Raw genomic sequence first — 21,531 nt, 5'->3', positions numbered from 1 at the left:
CTCTTCAAATCTGCTCCTGCTTCCCGCCCCCTGGCTCGCGCTCGCCGCCGTCTTCCTCTCTCCCATAGTGGGCGGCGCTGAGAGCCGGCCTTGGTCTTCCCTGCAATGGGCGGCGCCGAGGGCGGGGTTGGGTGACGCACATCCTGGGCTTGCTGTACTTCAGGCGTCCTCGCAGTTAGGAGGACGCCTGATGATCGTGTAGTTTTCCTGCACCTTCTGGCCTCTACAGTTCTACTGTAGCTTATCCGCGTTTCCGCCTTATGCTCCCTGTCTCCTGCTTCCTTCCCTCCCAGCCTGCTTGCGCACTGTCTTCCATCCCCGGTGCCGTCCTCCGCCTTCTGCCCGCCTAGGTCTTCCCACGTGCCTGCCTTCCGTTTTGGTCCAGTCCTGTTCCTCTGGTCCCTGCTCGTCCCACTTACCATTGCCTTCCCCCTCCTTCTGTCCGTGGAGCCGTCCCTCTTGGTTCCGGCTGTCGCGCCTCCGTCCTCTGTGGTCCTGCCCCAAACGATCCCTGTATAGGGGTCGGTCTTCACCTGGTGTGCTCGACCCTGGGGCTCCGGATCCGCGATCCAGAGGGTCCACTCTCTAACTTGGTACCCCCTAGCATTACACCAGCAGATGCATGTAATGCATTCATGCCACGCTGCTCTCCAGCAAGTTACCTCCCAACCTCCTCCTCCCACCACAGTAGTTCCTCCACCTGCACCCCCTCCAGCCACTTTCCATCCTCCCCCTCCTATTACATCTACACCCCCTCCAGCCACTTTCCATCCTCCCCCTCCTATTACATCTACACCCCCTCCAGCCACTTTCCATCCTCCCCCTCCTATTACATACCATCCACCTCCCCAGCACCATCCACCTCCCCAGCACCAGCAACCTCCCCAGCACCAGCAACCTCCCCAGCACCAGCAACCTCCCCAGCACCAGCAACCTCCCCAGTACCAGCAACCTCCCCAGTACCAGCAACCTCCCCAGTACCTGCAAACTCCCCAGTACCAGCAACCTCCCCAGTACCAGACATCTCCCCACTTCCAGCAACCTGCCCCGTACCAGACATCTCCCCACTTCCAGCAACCTGCCCCGTACCAGACATCTCCCCACTTCCAGCAACCTGCCCCGTACCAGACATCTCCCCACTTCCAGCAACCTGCCCCGTACCAAACTCCTTCCCCATACAACTTGCCATCAACATCATCTGCTCCTACAGTCCCTGCCCAACCCTCCACTCCACCACCCACCACCTCTTCTGCTTCCCACATGTCCACCCATTCTGTAGTTTTTTCCACACCTTCACCTCTAACTGTTCCTTCCCCACCACGATCCCAGTCCTCTCTCCACACTCCCAGTGTCGAAGTGTCCCGCAGCCCCTCCAGCAGTATTTCCACCACACACTACACAGATTTATAATGTGTGTATTTAAATAAAAATGACCAGTTTTATGGTTTCAAAGCTTTATAAAACAAGTTTATTAAAATTTTAAAAAAGTTTACTAAAAAAAACATTTTTCAATAAAAGTTAAATTATTTTACACTGGTTGTCTGTCATTTCTTTCTGCGGCGAAAAAGGTTAAATACAGGGTATTTAAAAGGTGAAATGGTATTCAAAACTAGGTATATAACTGTGGGTAAATTTTAGCTTTTTGCCACAGTTGTGTTCCCGGTTGTGTTTGAAGCAAAGTATTTCACCTAAAAAGTTGTGTTTATTGTTGGTGATTTCATAACAATGTACACAACTTTTGTTAAAAGGTGAAATACTTTGCATAAAACACAACCAGGTACACACCTGTGGCCTAAAGCTAAAAATAGAGACCATGACAAGATAGCCAACTTTGGTTGGCAAAGGTATATACTGTTGGTACAGAAAGTACACAAGTTTGGTTGGGCACAAATCTTTCACACTCTGTCATCCTGCCAGTGTACTCTGCCTTGAGGTGACATAAAGTATAGTGCAAAATTGTCCCTCATTACTGAAACCGTCACAGAACTTCTAGTGGTAATGTCATGGTAATCTTGCAAGGTGGTTTCTTCAGAGGTGTCCTCAATGGAAATGGGTTCCTTGCATATAACAAAATTGTGGAGTACCACGCACGCTTTGATCACCTCGTCCACAGTTTCTGTCTTGAGGTTGATCGCAGTCAATAGGACCCGCCATTTGGCTGTCAGAATACCAAAGGTACATTCAACCATTCTTCTTGCTCTTGTGAGGCGGTAATTAAAAATGCGTTTTGGTCTTGTCAATCCTCTGCTAGAGTACGGTTTCAAAAGGTGTTCTGACAGCTGGAAGGCTTCATCCCCTACACAGACAAATGGCATAGGTGGACCAGATGTTTGCGGCAGCGGTCTAGGTGGTGGGAACTGGAAGGTGTTTCCATACAGTTTACGCCCCATGGCAGACAGTTTGAAAACTTGAGAGTCATTGGAGCGGCCATAGGCCCCAATATCAACCGCAATAAATTTGTATTCCGCGTCAGCGATGGCCATGAGGACAATTGAAAAATATTTCTTGTAATTGAAATATTCCGATCCCGATCCAGCTGGCTTTACAATGCGGATATGTTTCCCGTCCACAGCGCCCAAGCAGTTGGGAAACTGACATATCTGTTGAAACTTGTCAGCAATTTCAATCCACCTCTCTGTTGTGGGCTCTGGTAAAAACTCTTCAGCTAAGGAGTCCCACAGTGCACGGCATGTGTACTTCACTATTCCAGATATGGTGGAAATCCCGAGTCTGTACTGGAAATGCAGTGACGAAAGGGATTCTCCAGTTGCAAGAAATCTGTGGGGAATTAAAAAACAATAAATTAGTTTTAAATCACAGCATTACATACCAAAACTGAGCTATAACACTTGGAGATACAAACTACCACCAACAAGATTGCAGTGAAAGTGTGCTCTGATGCGATCACATCCAATAAATGTGGCTTACCTTAAAGTCACCATCAGACGCTCTGCGGGTGAAACAGAGAAGCGGCAATAGGTGTCCGCTTTTCTTATGAGGTGTGCAATGCGCTCCACCAAGTAATCAAAATTCTCCATTTTCATCCTAACATATCCAAAAAATTTATCCGGGTTTCGTCGAAGGTCCATGCAGAGTGTAGAATAGACCCCACGCGTCATTCTCTTGGCTGTGATGGAGTGGATCCACAAACGTCGTCTACGATGCCTGATGCGCTGCTGTCTCGCTCTCTCCTTCTCCAGAACAATCACCCTCAAACGATTCGCCTCCGCTATAAAATCCGCCAAATTCTTCAAAATATTTCCAATGACAACATCCATCTTCGCCAGTAACTTGCTCTTCTCTCCAACCTGCACTTTCTCCTCTACAACCTGTCAAAGAAGGGCTGTAGGAACATGCTATATATAGTTTTCCAGTAGCCAATCCCGTTCGGAAGGCCACAAGGGTCAATTTTAAAAACCGGATCCGGCGTAATCCGTCGAAAAACGGATAGAAAAACGGATGAACCGGATGAGACGGATCCGGTTTTGTCTGTCAAGAAAAAGACGGATCCGGCAGAAAACCGGATCCGTCACATCCGGTTTTACTAAACATTTGCCGGATCCGGCGTTCCGGCACGACGCCGGATCGCGCCTGACGCCGAAAACCTGAAGTGTGAAAGTAGCCTTATATCTGAAACAATACATTGTAATACTTGTGTCCTGTCTGTGATTTCTCAGACAGGAGTAGGGGCCTTCATTAGGCCCTCAACTACCATGACAACTATGATGCCTCATGTAATGCCGCATAAGGGCGCAAACAGATGGTCGTATTTCTCATGCGAGGATCGCAACACAGAGCAGTGTCCCGGCACCTCTCGTGACCTGAGCGTAACAACGTGATCAGGAGCATACATAGAAGTTCTAATTGAGCCTCCCCCCCCCAAAAAAAAAAAAAAATACCGGTAATTGCCTGGATCACATAGAAGCATATCTCACAACTTTCCAGCCTTTATATGGTCAATTTCCTCCTACTCAAGTCCTAGATTCCTCTTTCATTCCCCTAATAAAGTATGATGCCAAGAAAAGTGCCCCCAAACAAAGCATAATACTCCCATAATGAAGTCCTCTATAATAATAATAAATTTTATTTCTATAGCGCCGACATATTCCGCAGCACTTTACATTTCAGAGGGGATTTGTACAGACAATAGACATTACAGCATAACAATAATCACATAGATTATAACAAATACCAAGAGGAAAGAGGGCCCTGCTCGCAAGCTTACAGTCTATGAGGAAAAAGGTAGACACGAAAGGTGGGTGGTAACAGTTGCCCTCCACATTAGCCTCTACATGCACAGTATAATGACCCTACCATACTCCAAAAGCAAAGTATGGTAACCCCAACAGTATGATTCCCCCAACTGTGATCCCCACACAGCCCTCCAAGCAGTATAATGGGCCTACAAACAGTATAATAGCCCCACACTGAATAATGGACCACACTAGCCCTCTATAAAGTATGATGTACCTCACACAAACCTTTACACTGTATAATTGCTTGCATACAGTATAATGCCCCCAAAAAGAACTCCAAATATTATAATGGCCCCCACATAACCTTCCACATAGTATAATGCGCCTCCAATAATCCTCCATATAGTATAATGCACTCCCCATGGTTCTCCATAGAATATAATGCACTCTCCATGGTCCTCCAAATAATATGATGCACTCCCCATGGTCCTCCATAGAATATAATGCATCCCCAAGGTCTTCCATATAATATAAATAACCTCCTATGGCCCTCTATACAATATAATGCACCCCATGGTCCCCCAAACAGTATAAAGCACCCCTCCATGGTCCTCTATACAATATAATGTACCCCTCATGGTCCCCCATACAGTACAATGCACCCTTCATGGTCCCCCATACAGTACAATGCACCCCCCATACAGTATAATGCACCCCTCCTTGGTCCTCTATACAATTTAATGCACTCCCCATGGCTCACAATACAGTATAATGCACCCCCCATGGTCCTCCATACAGTGTAATGCACCCATGGTCCTCCATACAGTATAATGCACCCCCCCATGGTCCTCTGTACAGCATAAGGCACCCCCATGGTTCTCCATACAGTATAATGCACCCCCCATATGCTATTATGGCCATCTACCTCTCCTCGTTCCACCCGATGCTCTGGTCTGCTGAGTCCGTGGTGTGAAGCGCCGGATATGTCAGAACAGTGGTTGCACTGTAATTACGTCATTGTGCCCTCTGCTCTGACACATCAGACGCCGAGGAAGAATAATGGGGGTGGAAGCGTCTACTGATGCTCCGTCCTCCATCATTGTTGCTCACACTGACAGCCGGGCCCCTCCCTCCGGCCGTCAGCGTGAGCAAAGATGATGGAGGAGGGGAGCTTTCACGCCTATCATTCTGTGCTGACGGGCGGACCCGGTGCGGGCGCTGACACCGAACCCCCAGTCTCATGGAACCCCTAGCAGCGGCATGACTGACACCACAGGCGGTACGCCACTGGGCGTGATGTATTTCTATGCAGCAGTCATACTCAGGTCAGTCCGAGGATTGCAATGCGATCCTCGCATGAGAAATATGGCCGTCTGTGTGCTCCCTAAGAGAACCACCAGGATCCCCCCTTTGCAACCTCTCAGCTACCATGGTTACTATTGTCTGCATCATATAAAAGGGTAAGCTTAGGTTGTTGCAGCAAGTGCTAGCGGGCATCTGGGTCGCCCTCCCAGGGCCATGGGGTACTCGGTACCGGGCCGGTATCAGTGGGATATGTCACAGCAGCAGTGACCCGGACCGTGGCCCTGGGCGCCCAAGTAATGGGGAAATTGTGAATGGTGGAATGTAGTTAGATGGAATAGTTCGTGACACCACCTGTGGTGTTCGGCAAGTGAGATGTTAGGCCGACACTGCTTGCAGATCCTCTGGGGCTGGTGATGGGTTGCAGCCAAGATGGTGGAGCTCCCCACAGGTGGAGCTGTAGCCCCAGGGCAGTGTAGATGTAGGGGAAGAGAGGCGCAGGCAGTGTAGAAGCAGGTACCCAGATGCTGGGTGTGTTGGCGCAAGAATCAATGGAGGACACCAGGGCTTGTAGTTCCAAAGCTTTACTCACAGTCTGTAGTACACACAGGTGCCGGCCTTCGTGCCATGTCCTCCGGGTCAGAGACTCAGCCAACCTCCAGGCAAGATGGGATGCTCCCTTCCAACGCTTCGCCAACATGTGCCTTTCTGAACGTCTCCTCTTATAGCGCCTTTTAGTGTGAAGATCTCCTAGTACTGAGTTACACTGGAGTTCCTCCTAAAAGATGTTCCCAAGAACTCTACTTGTACGGCAGACAGCTGTAGCCTGCTTCGGGGACTCCTTACTCCTGAGTCCCGGCTCTCTATCCGTGTTGCTGTTGTGCCCCCAAGTCTTAGATGGGAGTAGTGCATTTACAGCCCACTACTCCACCGGTGTCTGCTGCAGAACCATTAGTGTCCATACAACCTCGGGGACCGGGCCCCGGCCTTGCACTTAGAACTTATAGGTAGGGTTCTTCCTCTAACCCACGTCCTCTGTGTTCTTATTCTCCTACGTTCCGTATTTGTATTTCTTTCCTATGGAAGCTTAGGCTTCAGTCCAAAGTCTTTCTCCTTGTTTCCTTTCCCGTGCCAGCAGACCAGGGTCACTCAGGTCTGCTGCAGCACTCCTTCCTCCATCTCTCTCAGGGATTTTCTTTCCTCACTCCTCTCTGAGTGACTCACTGACTGACCTAAATCCTATACCTTCCCACTCTTTTATGTATTCTCAACACCACCCACCTCCGAGCACGTTTCGTGTTCCAAGCAGGGAACCACCAAAGGTGCTCTGCTACACTCCAAGCAAGGAGCCGCAATGTGGCTTTGCTGAACTACCCTGCTGTGTGGGGTGCGAGTGTTGGAGCGTGGTTAGGAGCTCCCACCTTACCTGGATGGTGGAGCACCACACCTCAGGAGGAGGTGCAGTACCTCTGTGGCGACTGATCCTCAGGGGCGCCACACATCAGCTGTTCAAAAAAAAAAATGCCAGTGTTATTTTTTCCTGACGTATCTTGTAAACATTTTCTGAGCACTGGTAGCTTTTTTTAGCAATATTCCAGCAATTTTGCGCTTTTTTTTAAATCCATTCAACAATGAAGAACCTTCTAGCATTTTTTCAAGCAAAAAAGCTCAAAAAGACTCCCGTGCCTCTTTTGAGCCTTCCCATTGACTTCTATTACAAAAGTATAGCGCGTCTTCAGAGGCGAAAACGTCTGAGGAACAGTCAGGTCACTTCTTTTAACCCCTTAAAAGTTTTTGGAAAACCTGAAGGGGTTAGCAGATGCTGAGCCGCCTACACGTGCACAGCACGTCGGTTTTTACATAGTGTTCAGTCTTTTGTGCGTTTTTCAGGTGGGTTTTGGAATGAAATCCGCCTCTAAAACACGTCGTGTGCACATACCCTGATGGCTCCCTTCACAGAGCCCCACTTCCCTGTCTGTGGGGCTGTGAGGGGATTATTACACGCCAGCAGCTTCTTTCTTGTGTGAGGTTAAGGGGTGAAAGAGTTAGAACAATATTTGGTGAATATCCTGCATCTGAGATAGGGGGTGAGGCGAGCAGACATGGCGCTGAGGCGGGGGACATGAGGTGTAGGCGCCCTGTGCGGTCACTGCGCACCTGGGCCGCGGACTGGGGAGTGTCACTGATAAGAGTGGGCAGAGCGCGGCTCGGGTGGGTGGTGAGGACATGAGGCGGAGCCCGGGAGAGGGGCTGTTCTCACAGTCGGTGTGAGGAGCTGGGCTTGTCACTGCCCTGGGCACAGGTGACATGGCAGCCGCGGGCCGGTAACGTGGGCTCTGTGGAATGTGAGAGCTGCCAGCAGTAGGAGCGCTCCTGGAGACCGCCGCGCCTGGGATCTAGTAAGTGCAGTGCTCTGTGTGTCCGGCCACCTGGCTGAGATGGGGCAGCGGTGCCTCCTCCATGATGCCATGCATCCCTACTATTATGTGTCCAGACTCACGCTTCATAGTGGAGATCGCTGTCTGTGAATGGGACTAGCCAAAAGATTAAAACCTCATGTCTGACAGCAAGTAGCCGTGTCAGTGGAAATCACAGCATGTCCCGATTATGGCAGTGATGAATCCAAGTAGAAACATCGCCAATAAAGTCTGTAAACTAACTCTAGAAGCTCTTGAATTAAGGATTTTTTGTTTTTGCAAACATTGAAAAATGCCAAAAATAGTGTTACTGATCCCACCTACTTAGATATAAGAAGCCAGTACTGTGGTGTCGGCGGCGTCATTGTCCAGTGTGTATTGCGCCTGATCACGTGTAAACAAAACCAATGAACAATAGCAATTGTTAAAGCTCTGATGCCCATCAGCTATCAGAGTGGGGGTGGTGGGGTCCAGATCTCACGGTTGCTTTGCTTACCTGTCCCTGTATTCACAAGGCTCCTGCCATGTCACCTATCCTGATTTATAGGTGACCCGTCAGGTGATGCTTTCTGCCCACACCACCGACACCATGAATTGGGCACAGGCTTCCTCATTGTAGGCATCTGTGCAGCAGACTATAGACAAGGCAGGAACGTGGAGAACAGTCATCTGGACAGCTTCCCGCTAGCTTCTCTCCATTCCTCGCTTTTATTTTTGTAGTCTGTATGTAATTCCTACTACAAATCCTGACAGCAGGTTTTTATATATTGAAGTATTAGTATGGTTGTGTAAGCGCTTGTCCCCCAACGTGTATGGTGGGTATCTGACCACTAAGGCCCCCACCGATCACAAGAATGGAAATCCCGTGTCACCCATGTGAATACGTGCATTTGTATGATGCAGGCTCCATTTGCTGTCTGTGGGAGCCGCTACATACAAATATAAACAGAGCAATGGTTGCTTCATTCACGCGGGAGTCATGTTTTCTCAGGACCAGCGGTGGTCCAAACTCTAGGACCTGAGGATAGAAATGCTGTTTGTAGGACAAGTGGTCATCTTGCAGTTTTTACGCTGGTCACTGGGGTTTTTTAGACCCATACTTTCTCTCCATAAAACTATACACTGCTGATAGCACAGGATCCACCAATCACAATTGGAGATGTCAGTGCTGACCCTGCTGCCCTTCCTTCACAATGACCATTACACTCGCTCATTAGATGCTTCAATGCAAAAGATTATGTTGGGGGTCTGAATATTGTGGCTATGTACATGGGTTGTTTCCTGAAACAGGAAATTAGAGTCTAAAAATCAGACTGTGGAATGTCAAAAAAAAAAACATTGGCAAAATTTTGTAAGCAAAAAATACACCAAAATCCTGGACAATGTCACACATGCATATCATCTCATATGGTGTCAGGTCCTCTTAGTTTATTATATACAGATTTGCACAAAATTGACATAAGACATTTCAATCTGATTGCTACAACAAAGTCATATTCTGAGAATGTACACATCCCAGTCACCAGCCTAAATTCTCTGGTAGGTCATTCACGCTTCTCTGGGAGAGAGTTTCCATATGCTGGACCCCACTGGGGCGACTCCAGTCCTATTGACTTGCACTTTACGTGGTTACACAATAGTCTTTTCTCCCATACATTACCCATATTGCTATCATCTACATACCCAAGGAAGTGTAATGCCGGTGCACGCCATGCAAAACCCAATGGACGTCTGAGTAGTATGAACCGTGGGTGGTGGCAGTGCTGTGGCTGTTAAATGGTTAATAGGACAGTCAACAGTGCGTGTTTGTTTTCCTCTACAAACATTGTTCCAAGGTTCCTGGTCCCTGAAGAAGTGAATGGAGCCTGTGATGGGGCTCAGTACAGCTGCTGGCAGCTCCGGGTGCCCACTCCCTGCTGCGGGCCACTGTTTACCCCACTATATTACAGCCTGTGCATAGACATTTACACCATATTTGTTGATAGTGTTACATTTTGTTATGTGGGTTTTATGACATAGTAAATATTTGATTTGTCTACAATGAGAAATGTTGGAATTGTCCTGCAGGATTGGCTGAGTGTGTTTGGCCTGGGACCTGCAGCCCTTGGCATCCTCTTGGTATGTCAGGAATGGGTCGGTGTGGTGGGATGTAACATGACACACTGAGCAGTGGATCTGACACACAGGTATCATTCTTGTACTCCAGTACATAACTTGTGGCTTGCCGTACAGTCACTCTTATATATTTCTCCATTCTAAAATCACACTGGCGCGTTTCTTACATCACTTTCTATATTTTTTTGTTCCCCATAGCAGGAAGTGTAAACCTAGGGACACATACAGCCACCTATGTTATATAGGGATGCTGCCTGTAAACTGCAATGAAAGCACAGTGACAAAGGTTTATAAGGGGTTCATTAAATATCATGATGTGATTCCTAAAGAATTGTACTAAATCGTTCACTTTAGATCCATGTTCTGCTGTTTCCAATTAGTTTTTTTGCAAAGGAAAATCCATGTGTTGCAAAACCGATAAATGATATCACAGCGATATTCCGCCGAGAAAATAACTTCAATTATTCCCCCAAAATGTGTATGGCTTTAAAGGGGTTTACCAAGAGTTACCTTTTGCATTTCATTCTCTTGCCCCCTGTAAAAATGAGAAAATCACAGTGATGCATCTTCGCTGTTGTCCCCTGGTCTTGGTTGACAGGCTGCAGCTCACGTGTGACCGCCGATGCAGCCCAGTGATGGCTGCAGTGGTCACATGAGCTATAGCCCGTGACTTCACCGCTGCAGCCTGTCAACAAAGACTGGTGTCGGTAGAAGCGAGGCATCTCTGCACCTGCAGTCAGTGAATATAGATATTTTTACATTGATTAATTGCATGTAATAGAAAAAAAAACTTGGGAAACAGAAGAACTGCCTTGCTTACAGAGGTTTAGGGATAAGTTTCCAAAAATCTGAATTACAAAATAAAAAAAATCTGATCCAACCATATAATCACAGATTTCTCTTAGTAGATAGCTGGCTAGATGTGTAATGGCCACCTAGCCTCATATACAAATTCAGTTGTACATCACCTCCTAAAAAAATGGTCACGAGTTCATACACGCCACCTCATGCACATGGCTTCACCAAAATATCATAACTGAAGACGCCAACAATCTCCAGTAATCTCTTAGGGTATGTTCCTACAGTACATACTGAAAATGCAGCAGGTTTTCCATCTGGATTATTCATAGTATATATGGAATTTTAAGAAACCTCGGGCACACGCTGAAAAAATATCTGCAGTGTAAATTGCCGAAGCAGCAGACTTGAAATTCGCAGCATGTCAAATTCTGCTTCCAATATCAATGCGTATTTCACCCGCAGCTTATGTGCCCCAGCTTCACAGCAGTTTCCCCAGTGGTATACCTTTAAAATGCAAAGTTGGAAAATACTAGAATTAGGCCAGTTTTGCTGCTATGTCACAGGTCATTCTGACTTTTGAAGCTCATCCCTGACCAAGCTCTTCTTCGTGGCAACGTTGAGAGACCATTGCAAGCAGAGTCCAAAATTACTTGGCTGCATATCAATTGTTATGAGGCAGACACTGCCTTTTCCTGGTAGTATCACTTATCATACCTCAAGTTATTTTCATTCCATTAGAGGAGTAGTCCAGTCTGCTCTAATTATATTCTAATTATCAGGATTTTCAAGGATCAGCTAACTAGTGACCAAGGAGCGGAATATTCCACAAATAGCATTTCCTACATCCTCCGCTGCTCCAGCGCTCCCCACTGCAGGTCATGCACAGGTGGATCAATAGGGCTCCTTGCAGTGTGTCGGAGATGATCTATGGTAATTCCCCTTATTTTTCACTCTATGATGAGCTCCCATCTTCTTTCTTTATGATGAGACTATTTGCATAACGAATTCCAAGAGGAACGTTGCATGGCCTACAAGTCTCTTTACGTCAACTTGGCACTCTCTACTAGGAGAAACTGTATGTCTTAGCCCCCCTGTCAGAGGCTTCTCACGCAGCCAAATCAGATCTTCTGCTTTGTACTGATGAGGGACAACCGAAGCACATATTTTCAAATGCAGTTTCAGGTTTGGCTTCTTATCTAAAGTTGTGTTGCCAGATGTTTTAAATGGTCAACATTGACTTTTAGAATTGCTGCTTCCAATAGGTTGCAATAGAGTTCTCTTTCTCTATGTAGAGGCTGCTCCAATAGGTGGCACTAGAGTTCTCTTTCTCTATGTAGAGGCTGCTTCCAATAGGTGGCAGTAGAGTGGCTCAGTGGTTAGCGCTGCAGCCTTGCAGAGCTGGGGTCCTGGGTTCGAATCCCACCAAGGACAACATCTGCAAGGAGTTTGTATGTTCTCCCCGTGTTTGCGTGGGTTTCCTCCGGGCACTCCGGTTTCCTCCCACACTCCAAAGACATACTGATAGGGAATTTAGATTGTGAGCCCCATCGGGGACAGTGATGAAAATGTGTGCAAACTGTAAAGCGCTGCGGAATATGTTAGCGCTATATAAAAATAAAGATTATTATTATTATAGTAGAGTTCTCTTTCTCTATGTAGAGGCTGCTTCCAATAGGTGGCACTAGAGTTCTCTTTCTCTATGTAGAGGCTGTTTCAAATAGGTGGCTGACAGTAGAGTTCTCTTTCTCTAGGTAGAGGCTGTTCCAATAGGTGGCAGTAGAGTTCTCTTTCTCTATGTAGAGGCTGTTTCAAATAGGTGGCAGTAGAGTTCTCTTTCTCTATGTAGAGGCTGCTTCCAATAGGTGGCTGGCACTAGAGTTCTCTTTCTCTATGTAGAGGCTGTTCTAATAGGTGGCTGGCAGTAGAGTTCTCTTTCTCTATGTAGAGGCTGTTTCTAATAGGTGGCTGGCAGTAGAGTTCTCTTTCTCTATGTAGAGGTAGAGGCTGTTTCCAATAGGTGGCAGTAGAGTTCTCTTTCTCTATGTAGAGGCTGTTTCAAATAGGTGGCTGGCAGTAGAGTTCTCTTTCTTTAGGTAGAGGCTGTTCCAATAGGTGGCAGTAGAGTTTTCTTTCTCTATTTAGAGGCTGTTTCAAATAGGTGGCTGGCAGTAGAGTTCTCTTTCTCTAGGTAGAGGCTGTTCCAATAGGTGGCAGTAGAGTTCTCTTTCTCTATGTAGAGGCTGCTTCCAATAGGTGGCAGTAGAGTTTATTTTTCTCTATGAAGAGGCTGCTTCCAATAGGTGGCAGTAGAGTTCTTTTTCTCTGTGTAGAGGCTGCTTCCAATAGGTGGCAGTAGAGTTCTCTTTCTCTATGTACTTATGTAGAGGCTGTTTGTTTGCTTAGTCAGGGGTGTAACATCTGAAAAAATATCACGTGCTGACGTTTAAGGCCTGTAAGGAATAACATTGAAGTGAGGCCACCACTCTCAAAGTGCAAATTTATCTGCTTTACACCTACAAAAATCGTGCCAGGAATACATCTTTTAATATTATACTTGCAGAAAAATCTACCTTTACTTAATATGCAAATGAGGGCGCTTTGTTGCATCCTGAGAATGACCTATGGCTTGGTGCACTGTTACACCCTGTGATTTGCATATAACGGCCTATCCCTTGTCTTCATTTACAGCTTCACGTGGTAAGAGAAAGTGCTGTTTACAATCCATCCCCTATTGGTGCACTCACAGTGTCAGTGCGATCGGGCACACAACCAGGCCGTGGGCATGCTCTGACACGCAGTGCTTGCCTATCTGTGGCCTCCACGTGATATAACAGTAAGTGTAGTTACTAAGTGGCTTTACAGAGGAGGAGAGGGCGTTGAAACCTGACAGGCAGAAACTAGGAGGAGTCAGAGTGCACCTGCGGCCACATTGGGTGTGCAGTCAGTGCGCCAGCGCAGAGAAGGGGATAGCCTTTAGACTGCACCTGCTCTTACAAAGTGAGTGCTGTCTACCAAGAAAAGGGACTGGCCTTAATACACAAACGTAATGGTGCCCCAAAGCGTCCTCATTTGCATATTAAAGGTTTTTTTCTCTGCAAATATAATGTTAAAATGTATATGACTGGTGTGATCATTATAGGTGCAAAGCTCCTATATAGAAGTATTCCTCATAGTGTGCTTTCCCTCCCAGTCCCTCTCTGCTGTTCCAGCGTTACCGGCTGCTTTCTGCGGCTTCAGTCATTATGCAGTCACTGTTCCCATTCCCAGCTCGATTGTGTACTTGTGCTTTGCCCGTCAGCTATTTATGATTTTGCTGCCAATGTCTGTGTTTGCTTTGTAAGCGGTGGTAATCGCCATCAGATATTTACCAGCCGAATGTGGGGGCTGTCCGACCCTCGTCCAACATGTGATGCTGGGGAAAATAAACTGGACTTGGAATTGAGTTGTCCAGTATTGCTGATTCTTCTGGAAAAAAGCAAATCTGTCTGCCGGTTTTTGCTTTATAATCTGACAGGAGCATGATGTAGGGGCAGAGACCCTGACTCCATTGATGTATCACTTCCTATTCTGCATGGTGCAGTGTTGATAGAATCCGTGTTTTCTCTGCTGTAGATGTAACAGTGGTCAGAATGCTGAGCTGTGTATAACCTCACCCACACCCCTGATCGGCAGCTTGTTGTGTACCACTTGCCAGCAAGCTGTCAATCAGGGGCGTGGGCAGGGTTGCACAGATTAGCCTGACTGGCCTGCATGTGACACCTAGTCAGGCACTATATTGTATTGAAACTACAGCACAAGACCTAGTATGTGACACATCCCTGGAATCAGGATCTCTTGTCCTATGTTATACTGCTCTCATTCTAAATAGCAGAAACTTGCTGACAGCTTCCCTATAAGCGGTGACAGCTAGTCGCCCTTCATGCTACTACAACCGTAGCCCATTATATGAACGTCCGAGGCTGTATAAATACATAATCGGAAAGCTACAGCATACTAGATAACAGCAAGTGGCATAAGTGAAAATAAGCAATTATTGTCCCTTCCATAACAAAGTTACCATTGGCACAGACGAGTTAGTAACACAATACACTCACCATAATGAAAATAATTTCCACAAGAAAGCAATCTCCTTTTAATAGTTGTGTCCTCGGTCATAATAAATCAATAAGCATTGCCATATTTAGTCCCAGCAATTATAGTACATTTAGCTAATTGCTAGATATTTAGATATTGTATTAATGCTAAATGTAATAATAAAGAAATGAGCATTGGAAAAGATGTACTTACCTTAATAAAATGTACCCAAGCTGAATATTAGATTACATTGCATTAAATGTAAAGTTTTTAAGCTGTGGGAGGTCTTATATGACCCAGTTAAGTAAAAATACTGCAGGAAATATTGCAGTTGTCTAGGACTGATAATAAACAAGAAGAACTACTAGAAAACCTGCCCCAAAATGGCTACAGCAGACCTCCAAATTTAGTGGTCCTAGTAGTTTGCCGTGCACTAATTACACTTTTGACTTATTCTAGGGATACTTAGGGCCATACAGCTCTTTTAAAGGGAATATGTCACCAAGTTTGTGCTATGTAATCTTAAAGCTGCATGTTATAATGGGGGAGGCACTGATTCCAGTCATGTCATTTGCTGGTCCGCATGCTGTCATTTTGATACAATCACTGTATTATCTGCTGCAGATCTAGCAGTGCTCAGAATGCTGAGCTCTGATAACCCCACCCACACCACTGATTGGCAGCTCTCTGTGTACCCACTTTTATTGACAGAAAGCTGCTAATCAGGGGTGGGGGTAGGGTTATCCAGAGCATTTGACTATGAGGCAAGAGACACCAGTATTGTAGTGATAATCTCCTGTTGATAAAACACTGATTTTTATTGAAACAGCTACACACAGTCTACTAAGAGACACATTGCTGGAGTCAGGGTCTCAAACCTTACACTCTTGCTGGTCTCAGATTACATAGCAAAAACCTTGTGACAGATTCCCTTTAAGAAGTGAGTTGATCTCACATTATTAGCCCATATTTTGTTTGGATTCACTACGAGGCCGATGCATCAAGACTAGCGTTGTTCTTCATTAATCAAGAGCTTCGGGTGAGCGGCATACACCTTTCTGGCATAGTGAACTCCGCTGACCGTCATGAATTTGATAAGCTGATGTCAGAATTCGCAAAATTTAGGCTCCGCTCTGAGTTGCGTCTACATTTTAAGACTTGCCAAAGCTTTTACATCAGAATAGTGGCGTAAAAGCTGTGATGCATCATGCCCAGTGAAGATCCTGAGCATGCCTTTTATGTCTAAGGGTGGATTCACATGGGGCAGAAACCGCCCCATTCAGATGGATGCAACATATCGGCCGTATGTTGGTATGTCATAAATCACACTCATTGCTCATTTTACAGGCAGAAGCTTTTGACAAATGGCACGGGCACAATGTCAGACAGCTTACTACTATCAGTGCTTTATCCAGTCACAGAATACAGTTCTCCTCTGCTTTTGGGTGACAGAGATATAGTGCTCAGGATAAATGAGTACACCCCCTTTGAAAGTTAAAATTGTAAACAATATCTCACTGAACACAAATACAATTTCCAAAATTTTGACAAGACTCGGTTTCATAGAACATTTTTTTTAGCCCATAACATGAATCAAAGGTATATAAATACATGGTTTCTACAGTTCCTGAGCTGGTGTTTTATTCATAGCATTTTGGGGTAGGTACGATATTTTGATCTCCTCTTATTACGTTTTATTGCAATGTGGCGATGGTCGAAAAACAGTAATTCTAGCATCCTGATTTTTTCTTGTTACACTGTTTACCGATCAGATTGCTTTGTTTTATATTTTGTTATATCAGACTTTTACGAACAAATGTGTATTTTTTTAATAATTGTTTTATGTTTAAAGGGGCAAAAGGGGGGCGATTTGAACTTGTTTTTTTTTTTCATATTTTTAAAAAAAATTTTTTTACATTTAACTGTGTTTAATAGTCTCCTAAGGCTGTGTGCCCACGTTGCGTTTTTTAAGCGTTTCCGCCTAGTTTTTGCCACTGCGGAAACGCTTAAAAAGCGCTAATAAAACGCGTCCCATGCAATCCTATGGGATTCCGCAGTTGCTGTGCCCATGCTGCGGGTTTTTCCGCTGTGGAATCACATAGCAGTAAAATCTGCAGCATGTCCATTAATTCTGCGGAATCGCGGCGATTCCTCCGCCATAGGATTGCATTGAAACGCTCACTTTACGCATGTGGCTATGCCCACCATGCGTAAAGTGAGCGCTTCATGTGCAGATGGTACCCAGGGTCTGAAGGAGAGGAGACTCTCCTCCTGGCCCTGGGTACCATATTCCTGTAAAAAATAGAATTAAAATAAAAAATAGCGATATACTCACCCTCTTTCGGCCCCCGGAGTCCTCAGTGGTGCACGCGGCGCTGCCAGCAACTTTCGTTCCCAGGGATGCATTGCACGAATGACCTCTGATGACGTAGCGGTCTCGCGTGACCACTTTGTCATCAGAGGTCATTCGCGCAATACATCCCTGGGAACGGAAGCTGCCTCCAGCGCCGATGAGGACGGGGATCGCCGCTGAGGAGATCGGGGGCCGCCAGGAGGTGAGTATATCCCTATTTTTTTTTAATTATTTTTAACATTCCATCTTTTGCTATTGATGCTGCATAGGCAGCATCAATAGTAAAAATTTGTTCACACTTGTCAAGCACTATGGTTGACAAGTGTAACCAACCTGTCAATCATTTTTCCAAGCGATGCTTCAAATCGTTTGGAAAAGCACTAGCATTCTGTAAGCTAAAAACGCTTGCAAAACACTTGTGTTTTGCTGGAAAATGCATGCGAATTCAGCATGCGTTTTACCCGCGGCGGGGAGTTGGGGAAATACTGTGGACAATTCCGCAGCATTTCTGCAACGTGGGCACATAACCTTAGGAATCTTGAAGCCGAGAGGGTTCAGTTGCTTGTGGTGTACATAGCAGTCCCTCAGCACTGCTATGTATTAGCAGAAATCACGGGCCTGCGTTCACAGTAGGTTTGTAATGACAGGCGCAGGGATCATCAGCAGATATCTGGCTGTCATGAGAACCCATCGGTGCCCCGCGATCACGTGACAGGGGCGGGGTGATTGATGCCAGCGCATGCTAAATCCTGCTCTCAGTGACTGACAGCGGCATTTAACTGATTAACAGCAGAGGGTGGAGCTGTGAAAGGCACGTGATGACTTTAAATCAGTCATCATTTGCTGGGGGGATATGGGCTCAGCGTGCAAGCCCACATTAAAGGCATGGACACGATCTTTGATGTAAATATATGTCAAAAGTCGTGAAGGAGTTTATCAGCCTCCTAATAACGTTTTTAATGTTGCCTTTATCACAGCTAAGTGATGCTGCAGTGTTATTGTGTAACCCTGGTGTGTGTACCTGCATTCATCCCTGCAATTCACTGCCATCATGCCCACAGCGGTGTGATTGACGCACCAACGTGAGCTGGGAGGAGCAAAAGAGGACCTCTCCTCCTCCTTCTCCTTGCTCTCCTTACACAACAATTCTGAATTTAGCCTTGGGGCCTCTTCATATTTTTAGGTTTCTCTAAAAGTATATGTTATGTGTATTCCTGATGTCTACTTGGGATGGAAGCCTTTATTATATTCTACTGTATAGGCATTGAGTGAAATATGTTGGATTCTGTGCCCACACTGTACTTTCCTATACACTGAAGAACAGGTTTGCCAACACGTACCTGGACACTCTGCTCATAATCTGGGTACTAAGGGCATTCATTCTGCCAGCACATACACAGACAGTAGACATGAATGAAGCGGAGAACATTGTGGGAGCTATGATACGAGAACAATTTACAAAGTTATTCATGTAGGGTATTTATGGAAATTTTATCTATGGAATGATGTAAATTACTGATGAAAAGCTGAGTTTCCTTTGCCTGTCAGTGACGATAGACCACATCTAGATGAGGCAAGCTCGTACAAGCACCTTCTGATCTCAGTCTGCTTTCTGAATTTCTCTATGGGTATGTTCCCATGTGAGATACTCATAAACCACCACAGATTTACTGTTTGAATGCTGCAAATTTGCAGGACATTTTGCCAATTAATTTATGCTGTGGATTTAGTAAAATCTCATCCACAATACTGCTGTTGCAGTACGCAATGGATTTTCCATCTGGAAAATCCAAATGAGAAATCTCTTGAATCTACAGCCTTTGGGAGCACACCCTATAACTTCTAATATTTTAGTTTTTCCGTCTCATTTGTTACCATGTTGGCTTGTGGCACAGATGGCAACCATTGACATAAAAACTGTCATTTGACTCTACCAAAATTAGATTGAGTAATAGTCGATCAGTCTATGGTAGCTTAGAGGAAATGTCAGCCATTATACATCATTTAGATTAATAAAAAGTGAGAAATTCTGTTCTTATTAACGTCATAAGAAATCTTTATTGGGGTGGTTGCAGGTAAGCAATTCTGACTGCTTGTAGTCAGCACTAGTGGAAGATTGTGAGCTTCCTGCATACTTTTCTTGCTCCTAATGAAAAGATATACAAATATCAAAAGACAGGTGTGTACAGGTGGAAACTAAGAGTAGTTATCTCCATAAACAACCAGCAAATAAGTGGCACTCTGTAGCGCTGTAGCATGCAAACATGAAATATTTGAAATATGAATTGCATTACTTCTCCAGAAAATAGGAAATACGTATCACATAAATTGGCCAATTCATGTGTACCCAGCAGCCAGATAAGGCGATTATCGTTGCTGGGAACCTATCTAATGTGAATCCTCTCCTAGGCTGAAGCCTGCATTTTTCCTATTTTCAGGACTTCGGCCCTCCACCTCTATTATGATCGACATAGGTGTGTTGCAGACAGTAATTGGCGCTTTTGCATATATTCAGTCAGCTGGGAGGAATCTAGGAATAAATAATATGTAGATTTATGAGCAGACGCATAGTTAATGGAGCGATACTTTGTATGATCGCTTAGCATGCTCCTATGCTTTGTCTAGGCTGCAGAGGTGGAGGGGGAGAGTGGCCAGGCAGGGTGTGGTTGGAATTTGGCTGGATGAAAAAAGATTCAGAAATACAACATCTGTCTCCAGCTGTGTAAATTAAAGAACTGTTCTAGAGTTCGGGTCACAGTCGGGTATTTTACTCACTGAATTCCTTAAGATGTTGTGTTGGAAACTGATTAATGTGTTGAAATGAAAACTTTGTGCTAGATAAAGAATGCTCTTCAGGTGACTACTGACAAAGATGTTTACCTGCTGTCAGATATGTGAAGGTGATACATGTGCTTCTGCCCCAGGGTGATTTTTATTCCTATGATTGTTTTTTTTCTAAATCATACTTTTAACTCTCTCTCTGACGAAGACAGGGAAATTTTTAACCCCCTTAAAAGAATTCCAGACTTTAAAAAACTTGGCTTTGCTTTTGCCAAGTCAGAAAACTAGCCAGAAATGCTCATTGCCCTCCGTCTTATGGCTATTCCCCCTTTCCAGGATCATCCAAGCTGTGGAGCCGACAGCGGCCCATGCGACATTCAGTTGATTAGCTCAGCCAGCCTACCTTTCTACCACAACTGCTGCAGAAAGTCTTCAAGCACGTCACTAGTCAAAGGGAGCAGCTCTGTATTCTCTTATGTGGATGCCACCTAGAGTGCCATTCTAACACATCGAGGGGCAGGCTTGAAGCAAACAAGTAATTAACGATTTAGGGAACGACTCTGGTTCCCACTGCAGATGTTCCCAGGGAGCGCCAAGCTTTGTGGCCACCAGCATGAGATGTCACCATAGGTACTCAGTTGATTAGCAATGTCAGCCCCCTTCTCCATCATGGCTAATGCAGAAAGAAATAACGAGACCAGCCTAGGATCTGAACTGAACCAGACAGCTGTGCCCAGCTAAGGCCTCTTTCACACATCAGGTTTTCTGCTTCAGGCGCGATCCGGCGCTTTTGACTAAAACCGGATCCGTCGAAATGCAATGCCGGATCCGGTTTCCCCCCCATTGACTTGCATTAGAGCCGGATCGAGCCGGATGGCCATGCGTTTCATCCGATTTTCGCCGGATCCGGCAATGTGACGCGATCCGGCGTCTGGAAAAAACGGTGACTGTAACGTTTTTTGTATCCGTCGAAAAAGCCGGACACGCCGGATCCGGCGTGTCCTGCTTTTTCATACAATGAAAGCCTATGAGCGCCGCAATGCGCCGGATCCGGTTTCTTTGGTCTGAGCATGCTCAGTAGCTCTGCCCACAGGACATATATAAAAGCAAGACAATGGGACCCTCAGCCACACCCAACATGCCACCCAAGCCAAGAACCAGGAGCAGGAGAAGGCAGCAGACATCTGCAGCAGCAGCACCATCAGCACCACCCCAAATGGAGCAGCATGCTGAACAACGGGAGGGGAGTCCAGCAGCAGATGAGAGACGGTAATTATCAAATCCCCCATTCCTCCAAACTAGGGCTATGTAATATCAAGATATTCATTGGCCCTTTGTTTCTCTTTATTCAACAGCCGCCCAATAGATGCAGCAGCAGCAGCAGCAATGGCAGCAGCAGAAACACCACCCACAGCCATGGAGTCTGGCCATGAGGAAGACAGCACATCTTCTGGGAGCCCTCCCTCGCATCGTCAGCGTTTGACGGTAAGTT

The 21,531-nt window shown here is 45.9% G+C and overlaps 1 protein-coding gene across 14 annotated transcripts in view; it reads left to right on the top strand.

The window, feature by feature from the left end:
* Nucleotides 1–21,531, top strand: part of PLEKHA6 (pleckstrin homology domain containing A6) — a 280,897-nt gene that overhangs the window by 130,707 nt on the left and 128,659 nt on the right. Inside the window, exon 1 of one of the 14 annotated variants that reach the window (XM_073587151.1) lies at nt 7,380–7,897. The exons of 12 other annotated variants lie outside the window; for them this stretch is intronic. The gene's annotated coding sequence lies outside the window, so the exon portion shown is untranslated. Of the gene's footprint in view, nt 1–7,379; nt 7,898–21,531 lie in introns of those variants that run through there. One more of the 14 variants, XM_073587165.1, reaches the window with a different exon arrangement.

The sequence above is a fragment of the Dendrobates tinctorius genome, unplaced genomic scaffold, assembly GCF_039654945.1.
Source record: "Dendrobates tinctorius isolate UK_male_01 unplaced genomic scaffold, ASM3965494v1 ptg000098l, whole genome shotgun sequence".
Classification (NCBI taxonomy): Eukaryota; Metazoa; Chordata; class Amphibia; order Anura; family Dendrobatidae; genus Dendrobates; species Dendrobates tinctorius.
The sequence above is the reverse complement of the archived record's forward strand: the minus strand, read 5'-3'. Positions and strand labels throughout refer to the sequence as shown.